Source organism: Diachasma alloeum, unplaced genomic scaffold, assembly GCF_001412515.2.
Source record: "Diachasma alloeum isolate Michigan unplaced genomic scaffold, Dall2.0 Dall_scaffold_00300, whole genome shotgun sequence".
Classification (NCBI taxonomy): Eukaryota; Metazoa; Arthropoda; class Insecta; order Hymenoptera; family Braconidae; genus Diachasma; species Diachasma alloeum.
Window position 1 is genome coordinate 889069 of NW_021680439.1, and position 9246 is coordinate 898314.

The 9246-nt window shown below is 35.8% G+C and overlaps 1 protein-coding gene across 2 annotated transcripts in view; it reads left to right on the forward strand.

Moving 5' to 3' along the window:
- Nucleotides 1-5806: 5806 nt before the first annotated feature.
- LOC107039493 (G-protein coupled receptor moody) overlaps nucleotides 5807-9246 on the forward strand; it is a 31512-nt gene continuing 28072 nt past the window's right edge. For both annotated transcript variants that reach the window (XR_001460961.1, XM_015259127.1), the window contains exon 1: nucleotides 5807-6462. The gene's annotated coding sequence lies outside the window, so the exon portion shown is untranslated. The remainder of the gene's footprint in view (nucleotides 6463-9246) is intronic.

The window sequence follows — 9246 nt, forward strand, 5'->3', positions numbered from 1 at the left end:
TAGACATTTTTCAGACACTAAAAAACGCTGGAATAAAATGAAAATTCGTCTGAATTTCAAACATGAATTAAGATGTTTGGGCACCTGTTCGTCTGAGATTCAGACACATTTTCATTTTACTCAGACGTTTTTTAGGGTCTGAAAAATGTCTACGAAAGGTGTCTGAAATTCAGACATTCGTTTTTGCTATGGGTGACTTAAATATTTAATAATATGAAACTATAAATTTTCTATCAAGTTAACAACACTAAATTTCTTATAATGGATTTTCGATTATCCAAATAATCGTCAATTTTCCTAACTAAATGACTGATTAATAAATAATTCGGCATTTGAATATTTAAATTGATCATTACTTCAATAATTAACATTTAAGAGTGATATTAACGAATTGACTACTTAATAATTTAACGGTAATTATGATTTATGGATATAGCTATCCCTGAGAAATATATTCTTGAATGTACAATTCATTGCAATTCCAAGCGAGTGAAGGAACATTGATGAGAGAACTGGAAGGACCGGTGTTGTATCATCCTTCCCAGCGATTGCAAGAAATTATCTAGCTGAAGATGAAACTGCGTTCAGAATGTGTAAAACCGGAAACTCTCTAAATGCCCATTAGCGAACGTTCAAAGTGTCATCCCAGATTTCACTCCTCAGTACGAAAAATTAGTGCCACTACAACCACCTACTCTCCTCTCCATCTGCGTAGGTCTTTAATAACGTGTATAACCACTGCGACAAGTAGGGGAATCAGTTTCTCAATCTCATTTTTTTTCATCCACGCACGCGTGTTATTCTAAACTCGCCCGAGTAGACCTTCGTGTGTGTCGGCCAATGGTTTTCCTACACAGCCCATTGTATTTACGTAAAAAAAAGGGTCGGGGGCGAGGGGGTCTTGTGGAAGTGCGCGGTATGAACCTGGTCCGCTGATACAACATGTGGGCTGACTGTTGATGCTGTAGCCCCTACATCCTTTTTAAAAATAATTGCATTTTGTTGAACGGGAGGAGAAACTACGAGGTTGGATCAAACATTTTTTTACATCATACTAAATTATCTTGAGTGGGAAGAACTGCAGTTGTGTTAAAATAATTGCGGCTGTTAAAAATTCAACTTTGTCGTGAATTCTTCAGGAAAGGGGCAAAAAATTAGGTGAAGATTCTTGAAATATTCAATACTGTTTGAAAAACAAGTGGGCAATTGTATTTTTTATAAATGAGTATAGTTATTGTTGATAATAAATTAGCAATTTGCTTCCGAATGGGTTTTTTTCTTTTTTTAATTCTGATTTTACTATTGTGTTCTATTTTTACATGTCATAGTACAATTATCAATTGAAATGTCATCAAAGGTTTGAAATGAACCACTTAATCACTGCGTTCTTTTTAATTCTGACATGAACGACGTGATAATAGACTGTGGGATTGATGGAAATAAAAGGAAATGTAGCGTAGAATGCAGGGTTGTATGAAACAATGAAAATCATTGAAATCACAAAAAAACAATAGAGTAAATCCAGGTGCACAAATACACCCTATATGGAACAGAAATATCCTGAATCCGGTATGTTATATTCTGGATTCCGGAATAATCAAACCAGATGTTCATAGGCACTATGACAATTTAATCATTCACAGTAAAAAGTCTGGTCTGGACTTCTTGGGACACTGTTTGGTGTTTGGTGAAAAAAAATTATTTCTGACAGACGGGTAATTTTTTCCAGTATTAAATGAAATTGCCTGTTGTGCGACGTTGCCGAAGTCTCGCTAAATGCGCCCGGGCAGTATAGAGTGAATTCGGCAACGCTCGGGCCTAAATAACACGGCGGCGATTCCCTACGGAGGAGAACCAAAGTCGCAAGTTCTCATATGGTGACCAAACTTAGGGTTAACAACGTAATTTTAACACCGCAACTCCACACCAAAAACGGTGTAGACTCATTCGGACACCGATCGGTGTCAACTTAACACCAAATTTTTTACAGTGATGTTGTGATCTTAATTCTCCACTATCTCCACGGTTTTATTTATATCTATTGGAGATAAATACCAATGAATATCAATTCCTTAATAATATTCCGTAATTCAGGATCATACTTCATCCTCAATTCAGGAATAATTCCGCAATTCGAAATATTCAATTCTCGATTCCAGAATAATATTCCGGAATCCCGGATATGTTATTCTCAATTGCGGAATAATATTCTCGCATTGAAATATTGTACGTTGCGTCTATCAGATATGGAATGTGCTGACGACGCGCCTTCCGAATTTAAGTGAGATCGGGCAATAATCACGAGGGGCACACGGAAAGAAATATTGAATAAAAATTACGTATCTTTTCCGTAATTCCGGAGCGAAATATAGTTGTAGAAACTTTTACGGAACTGTCACGGAATTTATCCTGAGAGTTCCGTAATATTTATCTGAATCTGTGAAAAATTACGATATCGTCACTTAAATTTTCTGCGATTCCGTAATCGGTGAGCGAATTGTAAGTTCCGTAATTTTTACTGAACATTTCTCTCTATGCACTCAGGGAAGTATTTTCATACGTTCTTTCTCCGCGGATTCGCCCTTTCGGCTGCCAATTGGGGGTTTTGTGAATTATTAACGGGTTTCAAGGGGCAATTGGTCGTATTGTGAGACATTCTTTCGGAATTTTTGAATTATTATTGCCACCAGCAATTTCCTGAAGAGTTTGAAGCTGCTGGGAGGTCATTGAGCTCCTCACTCTGAGGACTGCTCCGACTTACTACACGAGGTAGAGGTTTTGGGAGGCTGCAAACTTGCACTTCGTCACAGTGTAATTGTGTCACGTCTTTCTTGTCCTTTCCTTTTTCCTCTCCTCTTCGAATCCTCAATTGGACTTACACTGTCATCCAGGGAATGAATTTATCCCAATATCGACTGAGAATCTATTTGAAAATTATATATACTGGATTTCGAAATATCATTCCGGAATTGAAGATACAGTATTTGGGATCCCGGGATAATATTCCGGGATCGAGAATAAAATATCCTCAATTCCGGAGTCTTTGAAATCCGGCAATATGTACCAGAAATTTCAAATGAAGAAATGGCTAGGAGCCGGATAGCTCAGTTGGGAGAGCATTTAATATGTTGATTGCTGGAGTTAATATAATTATTCTTTTATTTTAGATCACGACAATCAATATTAATATTAAAATTATAAAACTTCTGATAATTTCTTTCTATAAGTTAAATAGATTCGAAATACCAGAAGTCTCATTCCCCAATACCCTGTTATGATAATTATGATCATCAATTAGCATTCGCTTATCATAAAATTTTTTCTTTTTTCTTTTACCCCTCTCTGTGCCAATAATTTAATGCCTTCTTTTTTAAAACACAGCGCATCTGACTCATTTGAATTTTTTTTTGGGCATAATAGTGGCAAACAAATAGTGATTGCATGTGACAATGCGGATAATTAAAGGAAAAAATTTTTCTTCAATAGTTATTTTATTAATAGATAAAATAGAGAATTAAAATCCTCTTAATAAAGTCCAAACTCGAGAGCTGCTATTCAGCCATAAGTTTATATATTAAATCTAAATACTGTACATTAATTTCTTCTTAACTAGTTTTTATATATGTAAAAATATTGTAAATAAATTTTGTTATCTGAATGAAGACACTGTTTAAACAAAAAAAAGGAGAGCGCTCGATGCAAAATTGCCCGATTGAGAACAATCCCGGTTCCCCTCCTACCTCATCCAAATCCCATCTCATCATTTCCTATGGCGTCACAAAGATGTGGAACGTTACATAAATTCCCTTCTTTAATGTAAAAAGAACCAAGAGCCATAGAGTTTTTCGAGAATAAAATATCCTCAATTCCGGAATATTATTCCGGGTTCCGTAATATAATATTCTAAATTCCGGGATACTATTCTGCATTCCGGCATATTATATCCCCGATTTGAGGATATTTTTTTTCGTGTATACACTGAGAAAAAAAAATTCTAATATCTGAAACATATTTTCTTAAGACAAGTAAATTTTCTTCAATTGCTTAATTCTCTCGGGCATCTCAACTCACATGACTCACTTGTACTCAAGTATGATTTTGCCGCAAATGAACTTACTTAAATCGCGTAGAAGAATCATCAATATTCTAGTCTTTATTGTTTTCATGATTTTATCGTTATGCACTTCCAATATTGCAATATGTAAAAAATATTCATGACGCGGAACGATAGTGATGAATGAAAATTCATTCGAGTTCCGTGAAATGCACACATTCTGAGATTTAAGCCATTGAAAATAATTTACTTCTCTCAAGAAAATATGTTTCAGATATTAGAATTTTTTTCTCAGTGTAACTGATAATAAACTAAAACTCATTCCCTTCACGGCCTTTTTATTCTCCCATTTTTCCTCGTTTTTGATTCATTCACTAAAGTTTTCATTTAATTCAAATGAACCATTTAATCAATGCATCGATTTCAATTCTGGAATAAAAAAAGTGATATTAAACCCTGGGATTGATGGAAATAATAGGAAAAATATTGCAAAATGAGTAGTGGTATAAATTTTGTTTTTATGTGAATTTAAGGATTTAAAATCCTTAAAATCACATAAAAACAAAACAATAAATTCACGTGCAAAAATACGCTTCAAATCTGGTTATAAACTGAACCCGATCTCCTCTACATCTCTTCCATTCTCCCATTTTTCCCCGGTTGTGATGCATTGATCAAAGTTTTCATTTGATTAAAATGAACCGTTTAATCAATGCATCCATTTCTAGTGATGCCGCGAGACACTCTGCGAGACAAAACTTTGGAGAAATGATCTCGGTCTCAATGAACCCGAAAATCTTTGCTCTCGTCTCAGTCTCGAAATACGCAGTATCGACTCCTTTCGCGATGATTCCGAGTCAATTTATATGGTCTCGGTGTCAAGTTTTTCGTGTTTTTTAATGTAAAATCTCGGTTTTTGTCTCGGCTTGTCTCGTCTTGGTTTTCTACATATAAAAAATGCGAAAAACTGGAAGCCGAGATGAGATAAATTGACTGGAAGTCATCACGAGAGAAGCCGACACTGCGTATTTCTAGACTAAGACAAGACCAAAAATTTCCGTGTTCACTGAGACCGAGGCAATCTCTCCAAAGAATTGTCTCGTGATGTCTGGTGAAATGTCTCGCGGCATCACTATTCATTTCAATTCTGAAACAAACAAAGTGATAATAATCCGTAGGATTGATGGCAATAGAAGGCAAAATACACTGCTAGAACGGATTAGTTATTGTTAACGAATGGATTTTGGTGGGAGGTTAGGGTCTATTCGGTCTCATCACAGGTTCATTCGTTAATAGTTAACGAATGTATATTTGAGGAGCCTTGTTTGACTTGACTTTCGCCATTCAAGTGAACCATTCGTTAACTATTAACGAATATTCATTTGGTCATATTCAACTCTACCAGTCGTTAATAGTTAACGAATCTTGTTTGGAATAAATGAATCATTCTATCAGTGTATCGAATAATGAATGGTGCTATAAAACGATCAAAATCCCTGAAATAACAAAAAAACAATAGATCCAGGTGCCAAAATACTGCGCACACCTGGTAATAAACCAAAACCCATCTCCTCCACATCCTTTCCATTCTCCAATTTTTCTCCCCGATTTTCTCTTCCGAGCAATACGAGGAGCCTATCCATTAGCAGGGAGGCCCCCGGGGGTAGCTCATTCCCGTGTTATATGCTACAGCAGGCTCGCTCGTGGGTGCGTTTTGTCATTCCCGGGTGCCCCACCATAACAACTGCCCGTATTCCCGCTTCACGCTTTATGTTTGACAGAGCTGAATGCCTCTCATAGCAGTCGAACGGTGACACTTGCCGAGAGCGGCCAAAGACCACTGTGAATCCCAGATCGTGACAGAGAGATAACGTGAATCATCTCTCTCATAAATCGATGGATAATTACTCGTGTCAATAAAAACATCAGCATTCATTCCATCATTTGCGAACAAATTGTTGGAAAAATATATCGTTTCTGCGCATTTTTTACTTATTTTCGAGTGCTAAAAATTTAATGGAGTGACTAAGTGGTAGTTAAGTGGTATCTCCTCCTAGTTTTTTGTGTCACTTCCATGGGATTCTGCGAAGTCGAGCGGATGTACTCGCTTTGGAATAATTTATTGGCTCCAGCTCGGCTTTTGATTCTTGCAGAAGTCACCGACGTCTCAACAATTTCAAAAGACTTCATGGAGTGATAAACATGAATGGGTGTTATCAGTGACGATTTTATTCGCGAATACAATTGGTGAAATAAACAATTGAAATTAAAAAGCTTTCTTTTTTAAAAAGACGACTGGAATATTTTGATATTAAGGTTTAAATGACTAAAAGTTAACTCGATTTAGTGGTCTGAGTAAAGTGTTTGGAGATAAGAGAAGTAAATACTTCATTGAAGGAGATTCAGGAGTGAGTACAACTGTTGGTTTGGTTGCACTTGTTCCTTCTACCCACATTTTGCTTCCGAATGGGGACTTTGTAATCATTGAAACGTGAAGATATGATGTTTTTAGACAATGTGTTTATGTATGTCCGACTGCGTGTGCGAAGTTTTCGGAAAATTTTTAGAAATCTTCACGGAAAAAGAACTAAAGTTGAAGCTAAAAATCTGAAATTTTTCCACATAATTAGTTAATACCAATGATATGAGAAAATTTATATTACTCAATTTAAATTACTTTGGAACACTTCCGGGCGCAATTTTCGCTGAATCGATCTAGTAATTTCCGAGATACAGCAATTTCTCAAAAATCTTTTTTCCTTATTATCTCGAAAACTGCGTAACTGAATTGAATTTTTTTGACGTCAAAGTATTCCTCGTGATAATGTCTATCACATCAAATCATAATATTGCTATGTAACTAGGGACAGTTTGGTAATCATCGGCATTTTTTTTATGAGGGAATTGAAATTTGGTGAGATTGTAGCTCCTGTGATATTACAGGATGAGATTATGGTAGGGTAAACAGGTCAATTTCTGGACGGGGGTTAGTTTCTGGATGATTTCAACTTGCATTGAATATTCCACAAATAAAATGAAAATTGTATTGATTATTTTTGGTAATCGGATCTGGCCTTCCCTGGACCAATAAGAGTTCAGTATTCAATAACATGAAGTACTTCCCAATTAAAATTACAGCGGTTATTTCCCCCTAGCTTTTGATAATTTCCTTGTAGCTTTTGCAATAACTGTCAAATAACTGTCAAATATTATCCTGTGGAGTGAAAGAAAGTCATGAAGAACGTCAAAATGAGTCGGTTTGGGAAGGATCCGATTACCAAAAATAATCCGTCGAATACCACTCGACCTCCAAAATTAATCGGACATTTCCCTCATGTTTTCCTGCATATCAACGATCGGGAAAAGTTTCGTACAAAATTTTAAATATCGCATTTTATCTTATAAAAATTCTTCCTCTCGTTGCTACGCAACTCGTGGTATTACTACTGATTATTTCACCTCTCCATAATATCACTTGTGTATAATCATGTGATCAATTATTTTCTTCTATTGATCAACATTTAATAAATAAATAAAAATATGACCCCGTCCAGAAATTGAGGGTTTCGGTAACATTCAACTATTTCTCAATTTGATTATTCTTTTTTTTATTATTTTCACTTTAGACAATTTTTTTCTGCTAATTAAAACATTCTTGACGGTATGGAAGCCATCATATCCCCATTTAGGTGATTCTTTTATTTTGGTTCCTACCACGAAACTCGAATTTCCTTTAATCATCCAGCAATTGGCCTGGTCACCCTACACTGATAGAAAGTATTAGTTATTGTTAACGAATGGATTTGGTTGGAGACGGGGGTCTATTCGGTCTCACCAAATGTTCATTCGTTAACTATTTACAAATATTCATTTGGTCATATTCAACTCTACCATTCGTTGATAGTTAACGAATCTCGTTTGGAATAAATGAATCAGTCTATCAGTGTATGCGAATTCGGACAAGCGGTTTAGAAGATATTCAACTTTTTGTGAAAAACGGTTTGGCCCAATATCTCCCCAACTTCACAGAGAAAAATATATTCTTCTGACTCCATTGCATCACCATCGAATTATATTCAAAAAGTCCTCAACAATTTTTCATGGGTTACGGTAACTATGGCCGGAGAAGTAATTACTACAATGGAATGTAGTCATTGCAACTATTTTATAGTTCTACTCACGATAGATTTGTCGTGGTTATTTTTGAACTTTGGTTAGTTTAACTGCATTTTGATTTGCAAAAATTACGCTTGTGAAGTTACCATAATGTTATGTGCCGCATACAAAAAAAAAATCGTAGCGTTCACCAAAACTGCTTCAACTATTTTCTTATTGTAAATCGAACTTCAGATTTTTCTCTCAGTGTACTGGTCCGATTTTAATTTTATTTCCTTTTCAAAATACTCATCTTGTTTTGTCATCTGGAGACATGACCCGCAGAATCTTTAAACGTTTACACGTGTCCTTGGGGGCGACTGCCCTCAGGATCGTTTATCACTGGGTGCCGAAGACGTTCGATCCTCCGGGCTGAGGGTTCGTGAGAACTTAGATCAGTGTAGAAATGAGGGATGGCGGGGAATAAAGGGGGGGGGGGGGATAAAAAGTTGAAGAAAGTTATGGGAATAATTTTTGTGTATTGAGTCGATTTATCTATGATTGATGGACATTTTGAGTAATTGCCACAATGAATTTATGAGGGTTCGATTAATTCAGTCGTTGGATAATTGTGAATGGAAGTTTTTAATTGTTTTGAAATGTAATCAAACGAATTTGTAGATTATTTTGGGAATTCTCTATGAGAATAATTGGTTCACAGCTTTTGAGACCTGTTTCGCGAAAAATTTTGTGGAATATGGAGAAGGTTTCGTGACTTTCTGGTGTTACTTATACATTCATGACGATTATTCCCATATTTCAAAAATTAAAAACTATTCCAAAAATCCTTAAAAGGGAACTATTATATGAGAATGTGATAAGATCATTGTTACGGAAAACTTTGTGCTCGTCAAAACGTTTTTTTTTAATTTCCTCTCAACCCATTGGTTTAAAAAAAGTCATTAAAAAACGTTCGATTTATCTCTTATTCTCCGTCAATCTAAATTCAACGAATCAAAAAATGGCTGATAATAGATCATCCGGGCTGAGGACTCATGAGAACTTTAATCTGTGGAGCGATTGTGTGACGGCGGGGG